This window comes from Chinchilla lanigera, unplaced genomic scaffold, assembly GCF_000276665.1.
Source record: "Chinchilla lanigera isolate Chin_1 unplaced genomic scaffold, ChiLan1.0 scaffold00109, whole genome shotgun sequence".
Classification (NCBI taxonomy): Eukaryota; Metazoa; Chordata; class Mammalia; order Rodentia; family Chinchillidae; genus Chinchilla; species Chinchilla lanigera.
The window spans coordinates 1210948-1235122 of NW_004955510.1; the positions used below are offsets into that span (position 1 = coordinate 1210948).

The following is a 24175-nucleotide window of genomic DNA, read 5'->3' on the forward strand; positions in this document are numbered from 1 at the left end:
ACAATTCAATGCAATGAGAACAATCTGAGGGAAATTTATAGCAGTGAATTCTCACATAAGGAAAACAGGACAAGCTCAAATAAATAACCTAATGTTGAAACTCAAACTTTTAGAAAAAGATCAAATACAAAGCTCATACAAGGGAAAACATTATAAAGATAAAAGCAGAAATGAATGCAATCTAGACTAAGAAAACAATAAAATGAATCAATGAATTGAAAAGTTCATTCTTTGAATGACTAAATATAATTGATAAACACTTAGCCAATCATATCAAAAAGAGTAAAGAAAATACTCAAATTCATACAGTTAGGAATGATCAGGGTGAAATCACAACCAATCCTGGATTCAGAAGATCAATACCTACTTTGAGCATCTGTACTCTAATAAGATGGGAAACACAGAAAAAATTAATAGATTTCTGGATACATATGAATTGCCAAAATTGAATCAAGAAGATAAAAAATTCTAAGTAACCCAAGGTTGGAAGATGTAACATTATTAATACTTTTTTAGATTAATGTTTAGATTACTATTTAAAAATATTAATATTGAAACATTTCCTTGCATATGTATTTTTGACATTTTTGAATTTAGTTTACCATTGTAAATAGTAGATGAATCAATATTTTTCAAATTGTACCTTCTCAAATTAGGTATGCTCTTTATATGAAGCTAATACATGTTTTAATTAGCTACTGTTTGATTCATACTCTGAAAGAGCTCACACACAGAAGACTTATTTATTTGGATATTTGCTCAAACTTGTGCATAAAGCCATCTAGTGGCCTTTTGAAAGGAACAGTTCTATTATAGGTTTAATGTCATTTTATATTCATTCAGAATTTTCATTGTGTTTCCAGCTTAAGAGTTTGTATCTTCAACGTGTATCAGCATTATTTTATTTTCTTGTTTTTTTTTTTTGTCATTTTAAAAATGTTTAAGTTTATACTTAGCTATTCCCCTTAAATTAGTTCAAATTCTTTACCTGTCATCCTCTATTTTCTTCATAAGCTTTGGTGCTGATTTGTTGGCTTGAGAAGGGAAAAATGATGGTCTGATCCTAAGGAAGAAATTCTCAAATAATAAAATAAACCATCCTTCACTTTTCAATTCTGTTTTTTAAACTGAACTCTTATTGTAATGTGCTCTTTTCTGGTTTTCAGGTTAATTATATTGTTTCTTTTATGAATCCATGCATTTTATTTTATTTACTTATTTATTTATTTTTCTGCTACTGGGAATCAAACCCAGGACCTCATGCTTGCTAAGCAAGGTGCTGTGCCACTGAGCTATACTTTGGACCCTATGCTTTTTAAAATATTAAGCTTCTTCTAAATACCACTTTTCCAGAAGTCCTTAAATTTTCATGTGGAATTCATTTCTGCCATTTAAGTGTGTGTGATTTGTAGAGTGTATTGTACATTACATTTTAAATCATCAATAAATTTTGAGTGATATGTTTTATTATATGCCTCTACACACAAATATATTTATGCTTTATTGTACATGAAAATATATCATATTCTTGGAAAAATTGCACGCAATGGCACTCCATTTTTTTTTTGGCACTCAATTTAATGCGCTCGATTTTACAATGCCAGTTACTGTGCTCTTTTCCTATGTTTCTTGGTCATTTTTCTGTTTTTCTTTAGAGAAATACTCATTCAGGGACTTTGCCCATTTTTAATTGGGTTAGTTGTTCTTTTCTACTAAGTTTTATGAACTTCTATATAGTTTGAATGCTAAGAACTTATTAGCTAAATGATTAGCAAACACTTTCTCCCATTCTGTAGATTGGCTTTTCATTTTATTGCTTGTTCCTTCGCTGTTATAGAAATTTTTGTTTGATATAGCCTCAATTTTCTATTTTTTTATTTTATTAATTATCATTTTGTGTTATAAACAAAATAAAACAAAATGGAACAAAAATATTGCCAAAATCAGTATTGAGAAGCTGTAGGCCATGCTTTTTTTCTAATAGTCTTAGAATCTCAGGTTATATGTCCAAGTTCTTTTTTTTTTTTTTTTTTGGTACCGAGAATTGAACTTAGGACCTTGCACTTGCTCTGCAGGGGCTTGTGCTACTGAGCTATATCCCCGGCCCAGGCTTTTTTTTTTTTTTTTGTCTAAGTTCTTTAATCAGTTTTAAGTTTACTTTTGTATGGTGTAATATGGGTCCAAATTTACTCTGTTGCATGTAGATGTCCAATTTTCCCAATATCATTTATTGAAGAGATTATCATATTCCTATTATGTATTGTTGGCACCCTTTTTAAAGATTAATGTGCTATATATATGTGAGCTTATTTCTGTGGTTCTTATTTTGGTCTATATGTATATTTTATGCCAGTGTCATATGTTTTGATTGCCAGAGCTTTGTAATAACTCAGGATATGTGATATCCTCTGCTTCTTTAATCTCATTCCAGATTGCTTTAGCAATTTAGGGTTGTATGGGATTCCACAAAAATTTTAGAGGTATTTTATATTTACATGGAAAATACCACTAGTATTTTGATTAGAACTCTCTCAAATCCATGAAATTCTTTGAAGATTAAGATTGCATAGTTAATACTTATTTTTCTAATTTCTATACAAAGCTATTTTTGCACTATCTTTGTCTACCTTCATTTCTTTTACCAATATTTTGTAGTTTTAATGTAGAGATCTGGATTTTTTTTTGAGATAGGACCTCACTATGCAATTCAGGATGGCCTTGAATTCACTATATAGTTCAGTCTGGCCTTGAATTCACTATGTAACCCAGGCTGGCCTCAAACTCACAGTGATCCTCCTGCCTCAGTCTCTGTGGAGCATTGGGATTGTAGAAGTGCACCACTACACCCACCTTGGATTGTTTTATTAGTTTCTTTTTCATGTAGCATATTGTTAGGGTATAGAGATGCAGTTCATTTTTGTATGTGGATTTTATACTCTGCAAACTTAACAAATTTACATGAGTCTGTCTTAGTTACTTTTCTCTCACTGCTCAGACAAAATGCTTGCCACCCAAAGTAAAGGTTTATTTAGCTCACAGTTTGTAGATGTTTCAGTCCATAGTTGGTTAGATCCAAGACAGGGTGGCCTGGCAGAGGGATAAGAGCTTGTGGCATGCAGAAGAGAGCAAAATCAAGCAAGGAAGAGACAAGCATTTTTCTCTTCCTTATATTGTATCCAGACTACTGAAATTAGGGTGGTGCCAAACAAATCAATGGACTAATTTAGTAACCACAGACACTTAATCCCAGCATCCTGAATCCTAACCTTGCATCATGAATCAGTCACACACACTAGGTTCAGCCACCTCTGATAAAGCCTCACTTATGGCCACATGAGGCTTTACAGGGATATATAGACCCAAACCATTACAGAGTCTAATTGTTTTTTGGTGAGATCTTTAGAGTGTAAGATAATATACTAATTTTTATGTATGATTATATGTATGATCATGTGCAAGATCATATCATGAGCAAAGAGACAATTTTACTTTTTCCTTTTTATTTGTTTATCTTTTATTTCTTTTTATAGCTTACTTGTCCTGGCTAGTGTGTCTACTACTATTTTGAACAGAAGGGCATAATGGCTGTAATAGTCACTTGTCTGTCACTGGACACAGTACACAACCACCATAATTTAAAGGAGAAGTTTAATTTGGGTCAGGGTTTCACAAGATCGAGCCCATGGTTTGGTGCTCTTACCTTGTTCTCTGCCTATTAACTGCCATGAAGTGAGCAGTTTTCCTCTGCCGCGCCATTGTACCACACAACTCCTCCCTCAGAGCCAGCTAACCACAGACTGAATCCACTGAAACTGTGAGCCTGATTAACCTCTCCTTCTAAATTGTGTATATCAGGTATTTGTTCCCAGTAACAGGGAACCTGACTAATACACTCTAAACTAGTGCTGACTTTGCCTTTCAGTGTTAGGAAGAAAATGCTTTACTTCTGAAATCAGCTAAAGATTCTGGGAGTCTCTTGGCCCCTTGTTTTTGATGGACCTGCTCCACTTCTCTTGGTCCCACTTGTGGAACCAGTCTTAAGAGCATGTGCCTTCTCTAAATCCTCAAAGCCTAGACTGGTATCATTATTTTTTTTAGCGCAGAGTACCAAAGTATTTATAGGTAGATACCTCTCCTAAACCTCCAGAGCTGAGCTGGCTGCTAACATCCCTGACTACACTGAAATCAGCATTTGATCTGCATAAGTCCTTATAGGCCATGCAAAGGGACATGGGGGCACCACCCATAAACAGCACAGGAGGTCCTGTGGCAGTGTCACTAGATGAGAGCTTCATGGGGAATCATCCAGAAAGCTCCACAGACAATCTCTTGCCTTGAGCAGCCCCTTAGTGGGTCTGCCCTTGAGAACAATGTGATTGTAGCTGTGCTCCTGCCTCTTCTCTTTGGTCCTACTTGTCCACGTACAGTTCAGCTGTCCAGTCTCCTAAGTGTTCTGGGCGGGCCAAGATGGAGCTTTGCCTCTGGGTCAGTGTGCTGCAGGGCTGCAGAAACTGGGAGGAACTTTGCCTTCACTTTCTCCCCTGGAAGACCTCACTGGCCAGGAGCCTGCACTAGGTTGCCTTGGGGAAGGGTGGTGCAGTTAGTGGGAACCTGCTGTTCACCCGCTACAATGCATTTGCTTCTGGGATTCTGTTCCTCTGAGGTGCGCAAACCTCTCAACTGGAAACCAGGGTCTCACAAGGATATTCTCATGTGCAGGTGGTTGGTAAAATCTGTGCCTGAGTTGGGGGTGACAACTAGGAGGTCCTATTCTGCCATCTTGCTACTGTGATTCCTAATTCACTCCTAATTTTGCTATTTTTCTGTTCACCATCTCATATTTAAGTATCAGATATATTTGCAGTTTACTCAGACTCTGTTGCTGTGAATTATTATATGTGACAAATGTCTGAAAAGTTGCTTGGTCCATTACATCATTATTTATTAGCAGTATATATACGTCTCATATCATGTCAGCCTGTTAATATCTTCAGTATTATGTAGTACTCTGTTTAATCTCTTTCAATTTTCATTTAGATTATTTTTATATAACATTAGTACTGTACACATATATACTACATTGTTTGGGTTAGGGCTTCCCTGCCATATGCCTTTCTATTTGTTTATCTCAACCTTTCCTTGAGGTTTTATTGTAGCATTATCACCTCTAAGTAAACTGGCTAATGCTTTGTTCAATATCTCCTATAGTAAACTTCATTTGTCTTCACATGCAGGACTAAGTGTATAAATAGCATTTATTCTGTTTACTGGTTTATTTGGACATTGTTTGCATGTATACTGTGTTTTTAAAATTCTATCCTTTTCTTTTTTCTTTTTCATATTTTTACATGTAGATATATTTCCTATAATTCAAATTATTTTTCTCATAGTGTTATTTTTATTTGTCTATATGCCTGAGTGAGTGTGCATATGTGTGTGTGTGTCTTTAATTTGTTTTGGGGGCCTGGGGGACAGGTATTAAACCCAAGGTCTGTGCATAGTAGGCAAGTGCTCTATCACTGAGCTACATCTCTTACATTTTTAACTTGTTTAAATTTTAGCTACAAAATATAGATATTATTGTTAATTTTATACTTTTCATAGGATATTTGAAGAAGTTATAGGTTATTTTAACTGTGCTTAAAACATTTCTCACTATTGCTACTTGCTTGGCTTTTTTAAGTCATTTTTTATAATGTAAAATGATTTATTACCTTTTGTTAATACAAAATTTGAAAGTTGCTCACATGATTTAAAACTTTTGTGTTTTCCACTCTTCTGTTAACGCATCCCTTTTTAAGTTCATGCTTACCATCTTCGTGTTTCAGGCCTGGAGGTCTAACCATTGCTAAAATTATCTCATGTCTGAAAGGGTTTGTTTTGCTTCATTCTATTTTATAAATGTGTATACAAATGTAAGATGACAGGAAAGTCTTGTTTGTACATTATAAATACTACCACACTGTGTTATTTCTAACAATAATGACTGTCATCAGCTAATTAAAATGACTGTCATCAATTTCTAATATGCTCATAATTTTTAGTATTTTGCTTTAACATTTTACACTTTTCCTAAAATATAGATGACTGCATATTTACTAAAATTTTTCAAAAATTTCCTTGGCTGTCAAAGAGTTCTTGCAATGAAAAGTATTGATTTTATGTTTATACTTCAGAATTTTGACTATTAATTCTTGAAATATTAAATTTCAATTATTTCATTCATTATATTCTTCAATCATTATTTGTAAGTACCTGGATTTTTCAGTCTCTCTTCTATACCTCTAACTGGCACTTCTACATTTTATCTTGCTGTCTCTCTCCATATTGCATTTTGATAACAGAGTTTATGCTAAAATAAGACTAAATGTGAAATCAGAAAAACATGGCTAAACAACATATTCCATACAAATGACTAGATAAGTTTCTCAAATTTTTCCTTTTCCCTAAAGTTCTTGCCGGTGGAATAAAATAAAGGAAAACAGTAAGAGTACCTGCTATCAAGGAAAACAGGCAGATTCAAAATTTGGCTTAATCATGCAGTTGTATCATGGACTGGAAAGCCAGGCCTGCCTTTGGATGAAGTGGATGACACAGAATAAACCCAAGAGCCCTCAACGTATGATCTGTGCCGAAAAGCAGCAACATGAAGATTGTAAACCAGAGTGGACACCTAGCTCTCCTTTTAGGGAATGCATAGTTTTCCTTAAAAAGTAAAGAGGGAGACCTGCAGTGTAGCTTAGTGGTAGAGCTTTTCCTTAACATGGGCATGATCCCGTGTTTGATGTTCACACTAAAATAAATAATAAATAAATCAATATTGATTATAATTTGGTTCGGAATACAAATCTGGATACATTTTTCCACTTTTCACAGCCATGATATATGTAGGTATAAAAGTCCTTACTTAGTAGTTTTAATAATTGACATGCATTAAGTCTCAAAACATCCTTCTCATAAATAAGTGTAAAAAATAGCAGGATTGAACTCATACATTTTCAACTTCAGAAACGGTCAAGACAATCCATTGAAGATGTGAGGCTCTCAATGCATTTCCAACGCATTATATAGCACAACAGTGAAATAAATAAATATAACAATATTCCTCATGGAGATTTAATTCTAGGTGAGCTAAGCAATGTAACAATTGTGCTATGTCTCACAAAGCATTCCAAGAAGCTGTGATGTGGCTAAGACCACAGATTTTATATGAGGTTTTGTAGGGTGAACAGGGACAGATGAGAGGGAGAAATCTAGCCAGAAGGTAAAAGTAGTTTAATAATGATCTCATAGTTTAATGGAGAGTGGAAGAGAGTAATTGGGCTACGATCCATTACAAAATGCTTCAGGCTAATACCCGTATATGGGTAAGTTCTGAAGGTACAACTGTCATTGAAAAAACAGTCTTTGTTCTTTCATCCTAGAGAGGAAAAATAGTGAAAATATATTACAAAATAATACAAGATGACAATATCCTCTATAAACAAAAAGATAACGCAATAATGAAGCAGGCAATTGACAATGCATTTAACTCAATATTTGTTGTGATATGGCTCTAGAGAAACCTGTGCCTTTTCTCGGCCACCATCATCACATACACACCTTTAGTGACAGTCTGTAGACAGGCTTAAAGCACAGGAGAGGCAAATCTCAACGATACCTAGAAGAACGAACCAAACTGGGAAAACATCAAATACAAATTCCCATAGGTTAAAGAGGGCATAAAGTGTTCAGAACCAGAGTGCAGCATAGCTGGCAGAGTATGGGAGTGAGGAGAGGTCAGAGAAGTAGGAGAATAGGGTTAAAATGCAAAGAATGTTAGATTAATATAAGAATTTTAGCTTTATTCTAAAATTTGAAATTGTTGGGGTATTTTGAGCAGATGAGTAGCGCATTCTGTTTTGAAAGGCAGGCTTCAGCTGCTGTAGTACTATTAGGCTCTTGGAGAGCAACGGTGGAATGAGGGAAAGAAACAATAGTTATAATGCAGCCAAGGGGTAATGGACCATGGATCAAGGTTGGAATAGTTGAGACGGGAAGTAGATGGAGCCTGGGTGTATTGTGCAGGTCAGGCCAGCATTATATGCTGGGGTTTGCACATGAGGACAAAAAAAAAAAAGAACGAGAAAAGTTTCCAAGCTTTTGGTCTAAGCAACTGCATGCCTGGCTTGCATCACACTAGGCCCGGAAATCTTTTCTGGATAATTACTTTTTGGTTAACTTAGCGTTCTTTTGGGATGACCATTATTTTCTATATCAGATCTAAATATCTTCAGTTCTAATGAGAAGTTGAAAATGGATTGATTGTCTAATTTTTAATTAGCAAGAAATAAAGGTACAAGAAAAATAACTTTTAATTAGCTTATGAGGGAAACATTAACTCAGAAAAAGTTAATTTTAGCCGAGACTAAATGTTAAAACTTTCATGATTTGAAAAATCAGATCCAATTCACTCACTTAAGCAATAGGGAGATTGAAGACTATAAAATGAGACCGAAGGTGTACTCCTGAGGGTAAGTAGAGCTGTCACAGTCTGGACACTAGCAACTCGTGTTAGCCTATTGACCTTCTACTTCAGATTTACACTGGGATGAAATAAGAGTATTCTGTCACTGGGACCACTGTTATCTACAAAATCTGTTACATTTATCTACTTTTCTTTAACATGTTCTCTCTTTCTGCTTTTTCTTTTCAGAAAGCCTGGTGTTTGGAATCTTATAAACATAAACTTTGAGATTTTAAAACCCACATGACAGAACTTCAGTTTTTCTCATCTTCCAACTGAATCTCTTAAACTTTTGTCAATGCTGGAAAGAATCTCAGTAAAACTGAAAGGTGATACAATGGCTTATTTTATTTAAAAATCACATGGTACTCCTGTAATTTGTGAAATAAAGTCACCAAAAGATCAAAGCACTCCTGGTCTTCAGTTCCCTGGGTTGAAGACAGACATGCTGCCGCATGCTACAGCACAGTTCTCTCCCAGGATTCTCCATATTGCAGTAGGATGATAATTTTTTTTTTTTTTTTTGGAACTGGGAATTAAACTCAGGACCTCACACCTGCAAGGCAGGTACCCTGCTGCTGAGCTATATTCCCAGCCCTTTATATTGCTGCAAACCCCGGGGTATTTCCAGGTGCAGCGAAAACCAGTGCATCCTCTGATTCACCATACAACCTTCATCAGCTGTGAGCAGTTGATCTCTTGCTGGGAATCTTGCTGTAGGTCCAGACTGGGGAATATTACCCTCAAAGCCAGCTGTTCTAGATCATGTGACATTAGGAATTGTAGATTAGTTAAAATGTTCTGTTTCAGCAAGGAATGGCTTTGGAGCACATGGAAAAAGGCAAGAAGAAAGGAAAAGATCAAAATTCCTGCCTGAGGTGAGGTTTTTGAACCTCCACCACAGCTGCTACAGTTAATCCAAGAAAAAGACAATTTACAAGTGAGCTTTCTGGTGTTCTGCCTGGTGTTTCTTCTCTGTTCACAATATTGGTCCTGTATCTCCAAATATTTTTGTAAAGATTGTGATTATTTTGACCCTTGGTTTCATATGACCGATAGGAGTGGTGCATATTTCAATTGTACAATATAATATTATTTTGATGTATATATAGAGAGGAAAATGATTACCACAATAACACTACAACGCTACCACAATAACATTACCATATACTGAACTTTACAAGTATTAAAGTATTTTTTCCTTATGAAACAGTTATATATGGAGTCATCTCTAATCATTTTAAATTTCTTAAGAATATGAGTTAATTGCTAACGCATGCAAAAGACAGCTTTACTGGGAATTTTTATCTTGACTCACATTTCTTTCTTTTGAAATTCTATAGATATAATATTTTCCAATTATTTTATGGGGCAGAATATATGTAAAGAACTCTAGTGTTAGATGTTTTATCTGGTAAATTACTATAATTGTTCTATTATTTGCCTCTTTATTTGAAATAGAACTTCTCTTTTGTTTTTTAACTTTAAGATTCTCACCTTTTTAATTAGTATGTTTGCAATATATAATACATACATTCTTCATGGGGAATGATACATAAAACATAATGCATCCAGATCTTTTTTACTTGCCATTTTCCTCCCCTTTTCTATCTCCCACAATGCCAGTTCCACTATAACCTACACAGGATTCTTCTGTTGTTTACATATCCTAATCACATTTTTCCAGAATCAAGTAATATTCTTTTTTTATTTTAAAAGAAAAGAGCAAAATAACAAAAACAAAGACTTAAACAAAGCAATACAAAAACAATAAAAATAATACAGAATTTCAAAACAAGGTGATAGAAAATTAAGAATGGTTGTTATAGTACATATTGTTATCTTCAAATAATATTCTTGAATTAGAGTCACCTCTTCTTTTCAAAAAAATTTTCTCTTCTATTACATCTTCTCTTTTATTTTTAGACTTCTTCTAAATTTGATAGTTTTGTTCTCCACATCTTTTATGTTAACTATTATTGGTTTGAAATCATTGTGTTCCTCTGTCATATTGTAAATATTTTGTCATTTATTGTTGTGGTAATTCCATTTTCAGTCAGATCCTTTCTGATTTATCCATTTTTACACTTAAGTTTCTCTCCTTCCTGTCCTTTAAAGAGACCTTATCTATTCTCAAGGTCATCTTTGCAACTTGGGCTGATGTTGCTTGGCCTTTTAATGCTACTTCTCTTTCAGACTTTAATAAAACTGAGCCTTATGGTAAGAGGCCTCCTATTCTTTAGCTAAAGTTATTTTCACTCCAGTAACTCTAAATATATTATACCTTACTTTCATAACATGTCTCAGTGTCTTTCAGTATATGTGTTATACTGAATGATAGTGCACTTAATACCTTTCATTTCCTTAAGGAACTAACATTCTTTACCAATGATTGCACAAAATACCTATTTAAACATTTTAGCATTGAACTATTGACTAAAATCTGATACAAGTAACAGGAAATGCAGAATTTGTGATCTCCTGTTTCTATAACTTGAGTATTATATTCAAATTTTATTTTCAGCTAATGCCCCAATTATTATATTTACTTTGTGAGTTAAATGTTTAAATACTAAATGGAAGCTAAAATATTTCTCCAAGCCTACATTATTAAAACATATCACTTTGGTAATTCAGTCAAGAAATAAGTCAATGATTTTAAATTAGCCTTAGCCTTTTAAAATAATTAATTTTGATTAGAGTTTTAAAATAAATTCACACTAGAGTAATATGATTACATATGTAACTGAATACTATTAAGAAAACACTATAAAATTTAATTTCAGACTTGAAATTTTAGAAACAATACAGTGTTTAGTATGAATTATAAAAATATATCTCTAAGGAAACAGTTTTAGTTTATTTACAGTAAAATAAAAGATTCATGTGAAGTCATTAATAGTTGTACATTTTCTCTAGATTAATAGACATGAACAGGAAAATCTGTAAAGACTTTCAAAGCATTCCAAAATCACATAAAAGGCAAATTTTTATGTAAAATCTAACACTCAAAGAGTTAGAAAACAAATGAATACTGCTTTACTTTTTGAAACAATCTTGAAAATATAACTTTTAAGGTAAATAAAAAAAGTTTAAGAGTATATTTTTACTACAGGAAAATTAATTTTTAAGCTTGAAATAACCATAAGTGAAAGAACAATTTGAGAAAATTGTTATTTCACTTTACAGTGCTTATTGACTAATATGGGGAAAATCTTTGTCACTCACAGTATGCTTTTATACACATGTCTTCTTAAAAATCTAAGGGATGTGTTTCCACATATATCATGGGGATAAGGAACTCAGTTTATATATGTTCTTATCATTTATTGAAATGTATAAAATATAAACTGAAAAAATTATACTACCAATAATAATAATAATTGTTGTAATGAGGGTCCTAGCAAAAATTCATAAATTTAAATATGATAAAGTTTGGTTTGTTTACTCCTTTTTAAAAGCTATATTTTTCAATATCTTTATTGAGCATTTTGCATTTAGCAAACAGCATTTTTCACTACAGTATTCATGTTGAAGGATGCAGATAAAATTAGTTTATAGCATCTTGTAGTGCTTTTTCTTAAGCAGCTGTTTTCTGTATTCTTCGGTCTCCATTAATAACCTTCTCTGTTTCATCAGATGCAAAGCATTTTCCTTTTGCAGCTTAAAAACACTTTCAAACACACGCTAACATTATGCCACAAAAGCATTTTGTAATGAATAGTCCATGTTTTACAAGGTTTAGCATTTTCTGCTGTTGTGTATTTACAATGGCTACAGTAATTTATAATGATTTCTCAAAGACATCTGTGAAAAGCTGCTTTGTTAATGTATATCCACATTGCAAGCAATCTCCTCTCTATCATGTCAGCATTGTTGGAAACATGTGCTGGAGACTGGCTGTCAGGTCATCTCTCATTCAGTTGGGGTGCGGGGAAGAAAGAAAGGACTGTGAGGTCTGGAACAGAACAGGACTGCAACAGCCCTCTATATAAAGTCAGAGTAAAATAGTTTTTAAAATTAAGAAAAATCTGTATTGCTGTCCAGAGTAGCTGTGCCATTTTATATTCCCATCAGCTGTGCACAAGTGATCAGTTTCTTTGCATCTCTTACAACATTCCCTCTCTTTAAACCATTGTTCATTTTAGCTTCTGTAACCAGAGTTTGACTTGGTTTGGTAGTTTCTTGTAAATCTAAGCAGGTGACCACCATATACACATCATTTGCAGTCTTGGACTTTTATCCTGGAGGACTGGAAAGACATGTTCATATTAATGTTCATAGCAGCTTTATCTGAAAGAGCTAAAGCCCAGAAACAACCCAAATGCCCTCAACAATAAATGAACAAATTGCAGTTCATCCTCTTCATGGAATATTGCTCAGTGATAAAAGTGAATGAATTATTGATACATGCAATCATTTTGATGAACCTCAAGAAAATTTCAGGATTTTTTTTTTTTTTTTTGATGTTGAGCTCTCTCTATCCCCTTAAGGGAATTTGGCTGAGCAAAAATAACCACTCTTAAAGGCTGTCAACATTAAGATTGCATTTGAATAACATTCTTGAAATGACAAAAACTGTAACAATGAAGAAGAGATTAGACATTGCCAGGATTTAGGAGACTGGCCTAGAAGAGAAGTAGAGGCAGTAATAAAAACACAACATAAAGAGCCCCTGCAGTGATGGCTATATTCTTTACTATGACTTGTTTTTTGGACACAAATGATAAAATCTAATAGAACTAAAACCACTGTTACCATGGTAAAACTGGGGAAATCTGGGCAAGCTCAGAGGGTTCTATCAACACTGCTCCAGAGGTCCAGTGAGGGCCCATCAGACAAGGATTAACCAGAAAGTACTTGGACTGTCCAATGCCTTCTGGCTGGACTGTAGCTTGTATCCTGCTTACAGTGTCTCCTCCACTCACAGTCAGCATGGGAAGGGAATTCTATAGACGCAACTACATGGCAGTGACATCATTAGCTGGCATTGTTCCATTGTGTGACTAGCATTCCAAGGAACAACTGACTTAGCATAAGGTCAAGAAGCAGATTCTGCTGGTAATACTGCCTCTCCTAGTGTCTCTCAGGTAATGCTTATTTGGAAAGTCAATCCTGTTAGGTTTACATTGTCTCTCAACTTAAGGACAGTCTTAGGGGCACAACTAGGCATATGGCACTAGGTGCCTTAGTTTTCTCAGGGACTGTGCACACTGGCATGTCTAGAACTGGGAAAGTAGGCAAGTAAAATAGATGGACTTACCAGAACCTTGAATATCTGGTTCTAGAAATTAAAGAATCTGCAGAATCAGTCTTAGACCTGGGAAGAAGTGGCCTGCTCTGTTAGGTACCAAGCACCAGAAAGCAGGCAAGGTATGTTTGAAATCAAGAGCACAGCTGGCAGATGACTGCTTTCAAAGCTATCTACAGGAAGCAATAAGGCAGAGGAAAAAGCACCTCCTCCTCTCTTTCTAGTCATTGATCTACCATGATCTCTTCTTACTGGCAGATTGTAGTGTAACTAGCTGTCCAGTGAGAACAGGCAGTATTGTTGGTTGATAGTCATACTCCATGTCAGGGCCAAAATTTGGTAAAGATCAATGCATATAAGACTGAAGGAAAAAAAATAAAAACAGATAAACTTAACTTTCACACTTATTTAGAAATGATAAATAAATATTGACCAAATAAATATTTCTACAGTTATCCATAAAAGGAGGAAATGAGATGAATAGCAAATGATATGTTGTCTTTTTAAGTACTATGAATTTGTATCTTGGGTTTATCATCAGTGCATGTATTTGTTCATGCCATCAAATGCATCTTTGTCCAATACTTAATAAAGCAGTCTCATTTATTTAGGCCTAGGTTATTTAAGGTTTTCTTCTTATTTATTTAGGGTTAAGATCTTAGTTGTGGACAGACTCTCTAATTTTGTCAGCTATAAAGCAATTATTTAAACTGTGAATTAAAATATTAATGTATGTATAATTATTGTCAGGTATCACACATTTCTTGTTACATCTGGTTAAGATATTTCTAGTTTAAAAAAAACTGAAAGCAGGTAGAAGCTATATTTCCAATTTCATATGGGTGTTTTGGCCTCAACTTCATGCGATTTCATTTCCATTTATGAAGTTGCTCTAGGTGAAAAATTACATTGCTTTGATAAGTCTTGGTTAAGACATATTGCATTCATTTCTAGAAACTAAGGGGAAAATGTCTTCTGTTATGAATACTTACACAAGACAAGTAACTGGCAGTACTGTACCTTGTTTTATACAAATTGAGTAGAAAGCATATAATTGGGTTGTCGGTTGATTGTTAAAATCTTTTTGATGACACATTATTTTCTAATGTAGGTTATATAATGCATAAGAATTTAAGGACCTGGTACACTGTTTTGTCAAATGCCATCATCCAAATGCTATGACAGTTATAAATTTGTTTAGGCTTAGGTTGCAACTTTTCCTGTTTTTAAAAAATCTGTAAAAAAATAAAATAATAATTGTGTTTTAAATACACAATTATTAAAACACAATTATTCTTATTTTCTAAAAATATTATACCACAGTGTTATATGTGCACTCAAGTTTATAGCAGCCTGGTTTGTAATAACTAACTCTTGGAAATAATAATCCAAATGCCCATCAACCAACGAATTGATAAAAATGATAGCTATTTTTATATAATGGAATATCACTCAGCTATAAAGAAAGAAAAACTTGAGGCTTTTATAGATAATTGGATGCAACTAGAGACCATACTCACAAGTGAAATAAATCAGACTCGCATGTGTAAACATCACATTGTCTCCCTAAGGAACTGCAAGAGTAAAAAAGATCCAAAAGGTACAATAAATATTGTGAAAGGGAAACAAAATGCTCAAAAAGGAAAGAATAACTGGGATGGGGAAAGGAGAAAGGAAGGAAGGAAATATAAATGTATATATATATTAACTAAGATGATTGTACTACTAATTTCCATGAGTTAACTGAAAGGAACAGTTAGTGTTTAGATTGTTTGATCAATCTTACATTCCCATATCTGGTAATCTGAGCAACTACTTTGAAAACAATATGAAATTTAATAACCACTGTTAATTTCCTATCATCTTGTTTTCAAATTCTGTACTGTTTTTATTTTTTTATTATTTTCTTTAAAATTAAAAAAATATAATAGCTAAACATTCTAGAAGTACTTTGTGATTGTTTTAGTCACATATAAAATTTTTTTGACAGTGATCACAGGATAGTATACAATTGCTTTTTTATTTAAAAAGATGTAATTAGCAAAAAGGACTGGTAAAAGATTTACTTAGGTTCCCTATCTTGCATTCAGATACATATCATATGATGTGGAAAATATGTGAGACAGTCATACTTTTTCAATGTTCAGTGATGAAACTTGATAACAGAGTAATAACATGCAAATAACATGCTGCTGAAATAAATCCTTTCAGAATAAATATGCAGTAAGATAACTATAGAAGGGGCTTTAGGAATTATCTAAAAAGTACTACTCTGAATGTCCTTCAATCAACTTTTCAGTTACAGTTTCTATTCAGCACTAGCACAATGAATTAGCAAACATCCTCTAGTTGCCAATACTGTAACTTGAATTGCACTTTCTATATTGTCTACCAAGACACATCCCATGCTTCTTACATCAATTAAGTAGTCAAAAGCATAAAACAGAATGAAAGTAAAATGTTGTAAAAGTGACAATATTTAAAGCTTTTCAGAAATTTAAGCACACGGGTGTTAAACTGAAGAGATGAAAGCTTGAATAGCTACCAAGTCTGAATGACACAGTGCCCTTAGCCTTTGAATTCTTTTCAGAGCTTTCCCGGAAACTCCAGATTTCCAGTATGCAAGGATAAGATGAATAACAATATGAAAGTTTCAGAACTTTATTTTTAAAATTTTAATTACTCTTTTAGAAAACTAGTGCTCTCAAATTGTGTTACCACTCGCCACTCATTTATTGCAACTCAGATTTGAGGTGAGTGGAACTGGAGGTAAGAGAAAACATCGATTTTGGCATCATGTTGTGTTTAAAAATTGTGCACTATTATTTCTACACAAAGGAAAAATGTATGTGTACTCAGAATTATATCAAATCTGATTTTTACTGCTTTGATTATGAAATGTGAAAATCTCATATTTAAGTAAAACATCTCCCCGAGAACTTACTCAATACCTAGAAGACAAATTAATGAACAAAAAGCAAACTGGTCAGGTGAACTGTACAAATGTTCTATTAAGTATCTAAAATAAATAAAGATGTGCAATGTTGTGATGTTTTACTGAAATAGAACTTTATTGATGTAGACTAAACAATTCCTCTAGTGTGTGGCCATACCACCCTGACGTCTGATCTCAGAAGCTAAGCAGGTTCGGCCTGGTTAGTACTTGGATGGGAGACAATTAATCTATATAAATCTAACATTACAATTTTAAAACCTTTCAATCACCAAAATAGAAAATTTTTATCTATCACTGCTCAGTCCCCATTTTCTCTCTGTTCTCTCTGTCATGGGCACAATTATCTTTTTCTTATACTGTTAGTTTTCCTATACTGAACATTTCATTTAATGTGGTCATATAATATGTGATTTCTTGTGACAATTCTTTTAGCATAAAGCTTTGTACAATCATTTACAGTATGGCATGTTACCAAACTTTATTCTTTTGTTACTTATTTCCACCTTATATCTATGCCATATCTTATCTATTCAAAAGCTGATGAGTATTTGAATCTTTTCCAGTTTGGACACTGAATAATGTTACAATAAACATTTTGTGTGCACATGTACACGCGCACGTGTGTGTACATGTGTGTGTGAACATATATTCACTTTTCCCTTGGCTATATACTGATAAGTGGAAATAATGACTAACTCTAAGTTTGACACTTTGAGGAACTGAGCTACTAAATTTCAGCTGCACCACTGTTTGTCAGCACAGCTGAACTTGTATGTCTGTGTTCTTCTACGGTCATTCTAGTATTTGTGAAGTGGTATATCATTGTGGTCTTGATTTTACTTTGTTAATAACCAGAGATGTTGAATATTTTCATCTGCTTATTGGACATTTATAAGTTTTTGGAGGAAGTTTTATTTCTCATTGGAGCCAGGGATATAGCTCAGCAGCACAGTGCCTGCCTGGCAAACACAAGACCCTGAATTCAAATCCCAGTACACACACATAAAAGGTATTTTCCCATTTTAAAATTGGGTTATCTTTTTATCATTGAGTTATGATAGTGCTCATTGATATTGTCTTGGCTATTCCACAACTTTTCCTTCTTCATATATGGTTCAGAATCAGTTTGCTGATATTGATAAAGTTACATGCTGGGATTTTTATTGGGATTACTTAAATCTACATATTAAATTGGGAACAACTAGCATCACAACAATACTGAATCTCCTATCCATGAACATGGAATATCTTCCTTTGTTTAGTTTTTGGATTTTCTTCATTTGAGTTTTACTGTTTCCTACAAGGAGCTTTGGTGCATATTTTCTTAGATTTATATTTATGTGCTTCATTTGGGGGATTTGAATGTGGATGATTTTTTTGTTTCAAACTCTTCTTACTCATTGATGACACACAGGAAATCCATTGGTTTTAACCCTTTACCCCACAGTCATACTATAAACATTTTATAGTACTAGTTTTTAATGTCAATCATTTCACTTTTTCTACATAGATAATATTGATGCTCATGTTATCGTCGAACAAATAAGATTTATTCTGTTTCTTGTCTTGCTACATTAGCTATAGTGATGCTACTTCTAATCTGAATGATTGATTTTAGATCATTTTTCTGATATCTGCTTACAGTGTCATAAATTTCTGTGCAAACACTGGCTTTATGGCATCCCCATTTTTGGAAAGGTGTATTTTCACTTGAAATATTTTTAAATTTTCTTTGTAACTTCTTCTTTGATTCATAGATTCATTGGAGGTGTTTTGTGTAATCAGCATTACATTATGATTTTTTTCATCTTGTTTTCTATTACTGATTTCTAGTTAAATTGCCTTGTGGTTAACAGGAAACATTGTTTTATTTCTGTACTAAGTTACTTAAAGTAGGATTTATGGCCTAGAATTGGTCTGTCTGGTGAATGTAAAATATGAGCTTGAGAAGGTGTGTTTTTCTATTTTTGAATTCCGTAATTGATATATGATTCTATGATATATTCTAAAATTAGAACAACGTATTTTAAAATGATATTATGTCAAGATCAAGCTCTTAATTCTACTCTTTTAAAGTTCACCTCATTTCATTCACATAATTTCATAAATTATGTCATTTTATTGCATGTGCAAAATAACGGAATGATTACTTTATGAATTTTTCCTTTAAACTCTATATAAAATTAAAATGAGTTGCAAACCAGATTATACAGAGTCTGTGCTTAACTAGGTTGATAGCAGCAACATTTGCTCAAGAACGGTAACTATCCCTTAACTAGCAAGTAGTCAAGAGGAGAATAAATACATTATAGAAAACTAGAGATTAATGATTTTGAAATAAAATGAGGTCATGGATAACTATGGAGGTTCACATGAGATGGTACAGATGCTCTCCACTACATAAGAAAAATATTTAAGTCAGATATTCAAGAAATGACAGAGCCCTTTGATTTGGAAGTATAGGATCATATTTGTTTCTCATATTTTCAACTATACAATGTGATACCTATTTATATTTTATAGTTTCAACATCTTGTTCAAATCTTACATAGAATTTTACTAGATAGGTGCCTACTATTAATCTGTGAACACACCATCTCGTAAAATGTTTTGCAAACATCTATAATTATTGCTAGTTATTACATAATTCAAAAAACCAGTATCGCTGACATTTATTTAGTTTTGGTCCACATAAAAACTTGTCTATAAAGCACAAATGCATAGCAAAGGGGCTTACATTTAAGCAATTGACACTCAGTAAATTTCAAGATTATAACTCTAAGAAAAACTTAAAATGTCCGAATCTTTTTTTATTAAATTCTCATAGTACTACATGGGAAAATTTTTCTCTACATTATATTTCAAAAAATAGAATAAATTATTAAAAGATTCAATATATTAAGTATGTAGTACCAATATAAAAACTAAAAATATTCCTTTTAGTAAATCATAGTTTGAAATATCATAATCTGAAATTCTATTTCAAGAGGAAAGTGAAATTTTCCCTCCTCAATTTTTCCCTACGCATCTGATTAAAATGATACAAAAGTTATAAATATTTGCATGAGAAATGGAGGTAGTATATCTTCATCACAGGAGAGGCTGTATCGCAAATATAGAAAACAAAAAGAATAAAGAATAATACTAAAAGATAAACTATGACAGAGCAATCCATAGCCGTAGAGGCATGGCAGAAGTGCTAGGTGATGGGACGGTAGTTAGCACTTTCAAGAAGCTCCATGCTGTGGCCGCAAGTATACAGAGCAGAGATTATTCAGGAGGCTATATCAGGAGGTTATACACAGAACAATTAGTCAAATCTCTTTCTTTCCGAGTTATTCCACTACCCTTTAACTTCCAACACAAAGAGACTGAAGTCTGTGGTATTTGCATGATTCACACTTAGAGATTATTCTTTAATGAATCAGCTATCCTTTCTTTTGGGAGCTGTAGAGCTCCTAAAAGATCTGCATCCAAAGGAAGGGACTTCTTTCTTCAACCTGCAGTAGAATATAATTATGTAAATTTCAGTATATGGTTGCTCTCTACTAATCTGTCACTAGTATGGGTGCCCTGTACTAATATCATCTGGAAAAATATTTTGTAACTATCTATCATTATTGCTAGTGATTACTTAATGCAAAAGATTCAATAGCATTGAAAATAAATTGATTTTACAATTATACCTCTTATCTTCATGTAGTCTTCAAGACAACAGCACTCTCTGAAATATTCTATTATGAAATTTTCAACTCTAAAATAAAGTGCAAAAAATAGGTTTTTTTCCAGAAAATATAAGCAAGGTACCAATAAAAATTTTTATAATGGACTGATAATACACTGGTCATTAGTTAACATTGCTGCAAAGCATTAGGTTGATGATATCACAATTCTAAGGGAACATCACTGAGTTCAAATGATAGACAGCCCCCTCAACCGTTGAAGAAACCATGTGGAGCCCATGAGATTCAGGAGCCTTGGTGAGCCACACCACCCCCAAGAGTTGCAGAAGCCTCAGAGATGATGCACAGATCCCCCCCTCCAAAGGCGAAAGATCCACACTGAGCTCTGAATAGCTTCTGGAGCCTTGGTGACCATGCCCCATCCCCTGCATCATTGCAGGAGTCAAACAGAGCTCAAGGGAGCTGAGAGCCTCAACCCACATCCTAACACCCTCACTGTAGGGATGCAGAACCTCAGGGAAACTCGGGATCTTTGAAAATGACAAAACGAAGAATCAAAGTGCAATCTCAGACCTCCACCCCACCCAGAACAAGTCCAGGAGACATCAACATAGAAGAGCTTGGAGGTCTCACACTTAGAAGTTGTGAAATGATAGCATCTGATGTGTAGAAACAACTCCATCAGTCTATAAAAGAAATCACATCAAAAATAATCTCTCAGGTAAAAAAATGACAACAATACTGAAAGAATTATTCAGCACATCTAAGGAAGACATAGATAAAAAATGATGGAAACTTTGAAAGAGCAATATAGGAAAGAATTACAATGCATGAAACAGATTCAATGAGATATTCAAGAAATTACAAATTTCATCAAAAGCTGGCAAAACCACATGAATGAAGTTGAAGACAGATTTTCAGACTTTGAAGAAAGCATTGCTGCTAATAACTGAAAAAGGAAATATCTCTTTAAAATAACAAGGAAGCAGAAAATAATAATTCAACAGAAGCAAGATGACGCAAAGAAAAACAATGTAAGTCTAAGATAGCAATGAAACAGCAAAAGTCAACACAAATGACATAGAAAAATTATTTGCAGAAAGAATACCAGAAAATTTCCCAAACAAGGAAAAGGGTATGATGTACAAATAAAGTGATAGAACTCCAGTTAGCCATTATCAAAATAAATATACACCCAAACATATAATAATCAAGATCCCAGAAATTCACCAGAACAACAGAATATTAAAAGCTATTAGAGAAGAGAAATAGATCACTTAAAATGAAAGCCCATCAGAATCATGGCAGATTTCTCAACACAAATCATCAAGTCAAAAGAAGCCTGGAGTGAAGTGTTTAAGGTCCTGAAAAAAAAAAACAACATCCAACCCAGACTGATGCACACTGCAAAACTACCCTTCAAAATTAATGGAGAAATAAAATATTTCCAAGACAAAGAACAAGTTAAGAAATTCATGAGCACCAAACCAACTCTACAAAGAGCACTAAAAGATGTTCTAGAAAGATAAAAATAACCACAATTTCAGGAACAACAGTAGAGAGAAACTACCAGAGAAAGCAATTAAACAGAGGGGAGAAGTAGACCACCAACAGCAGGAAAAGAACAGACAAAGATAAACCAATACATATCAGTTATAACCATTAATGTAAATGGCCTCAACCCACCAATCAAAAGAAGCAGACTGGCAGAGTGAATCAAGACAAAAAAAGTCCAACAATATGCTGTATACAAGAAACACATTTAGCTCAAAAGGAAATGCACAGATGGAATGTCAAAAGATGGGAACTAATACTCCATGCAACAGGAACCCAGAAAAAAAGCAGTGGAAATCATTCTGCTTGCAAACAATGTGAACTTCAAACCAAGAATGACTAAAAGAGATAAAGAATGTCACTACATACTTGCTAGGGGAAAACTATAAGAGGAAGAGATAACAATCATAAATATCTATGCATCAAATACAGGAGCACAAATTTTAGCAGACATGAAAAATCAAATAAGCAGTAACACAACCATAACAGGGCACTCTAACACCCCGCTGTCACAAAGAAATAGATCAATTGGACAAAAAATAAGTAAAGAAAGAACAGAACTGAACCAAACTTGTGAAAAAGTGGACTTAGTGGATGTGTACGGAGTGTTCCACTCAACAACAACAGAAGGACATTCTTGTCAGCTGCACATGGGGAATTCCCTAAGATAGACCACATACTAGTCCATAGAACATACTTCAGTAAATGCAAAGAAACGTGAGGAATTGAAATTATCCCATGCATGCTATCAGACCATGACAAATTATTGACAAAAGAAATTACAAAAAATGCATAACAACATGGAAATTAAATAACATCCTCCTGAACAACCAATGGATCACAGATAAAATTAAAGAAGAAATTAAATAATATTTAAAATCAAATGAGAGTGTAGATACAACTTACTGGAACATGTGGGATACAATGAAAGCAGTCTCCAGAGGAAAATTTATAGCCATGAATTCCCATATCAGGAAACCAGAAGGAGCACAAATAAACAGTCTTATGTTGTGCCTTAAGCTATTATAAAAAGACAAGCAAATAAAGCCCAAAGTCCAATGAAGGCAGGAAATTATAAAGATCAGAGCAGAAATTAATGCACTAGAGACTAAGAAAACAATACAAAGAACTGATCAATCAAAGAGCTGGTTCTTTAGAAGAATAAATAAAATTGATAAACCCCTTGTCATCCTTATCAAAAAAAGAAAGAAAAAACTCAAATCCATGCAATAAGGAATGAAAAATATGAAATCACTACAGATCCTTTAGAAATTCAGATCATCGATACCTACTTCAAAAACCTTTACTCTCATAACATGTAAAGCTGAGAAGAAATGGGCAGATTCCTAGATATATATGAATTACCAAAGCTGAATCACAAAGATATAGAAATCCTGACTAACTCTATATCATCCAATGAAACTGAAAATGTAATAAAAAATTTACAAACAAAGAAAAGCCCAGTTCCTGATGGTTTAACAGCTGAGTTCTACAAGAAATTTAGAGATTTAATGCCAGTTCTACTCAAACTCTTTAATGAAATTGAAAGGAGAAGAATTTACCTTAATGAACATAGATTCAAAAAATCCTCAATAAAATACTAGGAAGTAGAATGCAACAAATCAACAAGAAGTCTATATACTATGCCCAAGTGGGATTCATCACAGGAATCCAGGGGTGGGTAAAAATATGCAAATCAATTAATGTAATACACCATATCAATAGACCCAAAGACAAAAATCACATGATTATCTCATTAGATGCACAAAAGGCTTTTGATAAACTCTAACCCTCGTTCATGATGAAACCTGACAGAAAATATGAATAGATGATCTTTACCTCACTCTAATAAATGTCATCTATGACAAACCAACAGTCAACATCATGTATAATGGCCAGAAACTAAAAGCTTTCTTTTTAAAATCAAGTACAAGAAAAGGATATCCACTGTCACTACCCCTATTCAATGCAGTTCTGGAAATATTAGCCAGAGAAATTAGACAAGAAATAAAAAGAATAAGGATTGGAAAAAGAAGTGAAATTATCATTATTTGCAGATGACATGATGTTCTACATAGAAGACGCCAAAATTCCATGAAAAGGCTTATAGATTGAATAACCAAATTCAATATCATAGCTGAATACAAAGTCAACATTCAATAATCAATAGCATTCCTGTACACAACAAACACACTGAGAGAGAAATTTTGTTTTTTTGTTTTTTT

The 24175-nt window shown here is 33.5% G+C and overlaps 2 long non-coding RNA genes across 2 annotated transcripts in view; one reads left to right on the plus strand and one right to left on the minus strand.

Annotated features, from left to right (window-relative positions):
- Nucleotides 1–12548: 12548 nt before the first annotated feature.
- LOC106146978 lies at nucleotides 12549–13435 on the minus strand. Its single transcript, XR_001231665.1, has 2 exons — nucleotides 13265–13435; nucleotides 12549–12758 (listed from the first exon to the last, which is right to left on the minus strand). It is a non-coding gene; the product is annotated as an uncharacterized LOC106146978 (long non-coding RNA).
- Nucleotides 13436–13521: 86 nt separating this feature from the next.
- The window catches only part of LOC102029772, a 93442-nt gene continuing 82788 nt past the window's right edge, over nucleotides 13522–24175 (plus strand). The window contains exon 1 of the long non-coding RNA XR_264402.2: nucleotides 13522–13596. This is a non-coding gene — a long non-coding RNA (uncharacterized LOC102029772). The remainder of the gene's footprint in view (nucleotides 13597–24175) is intronic.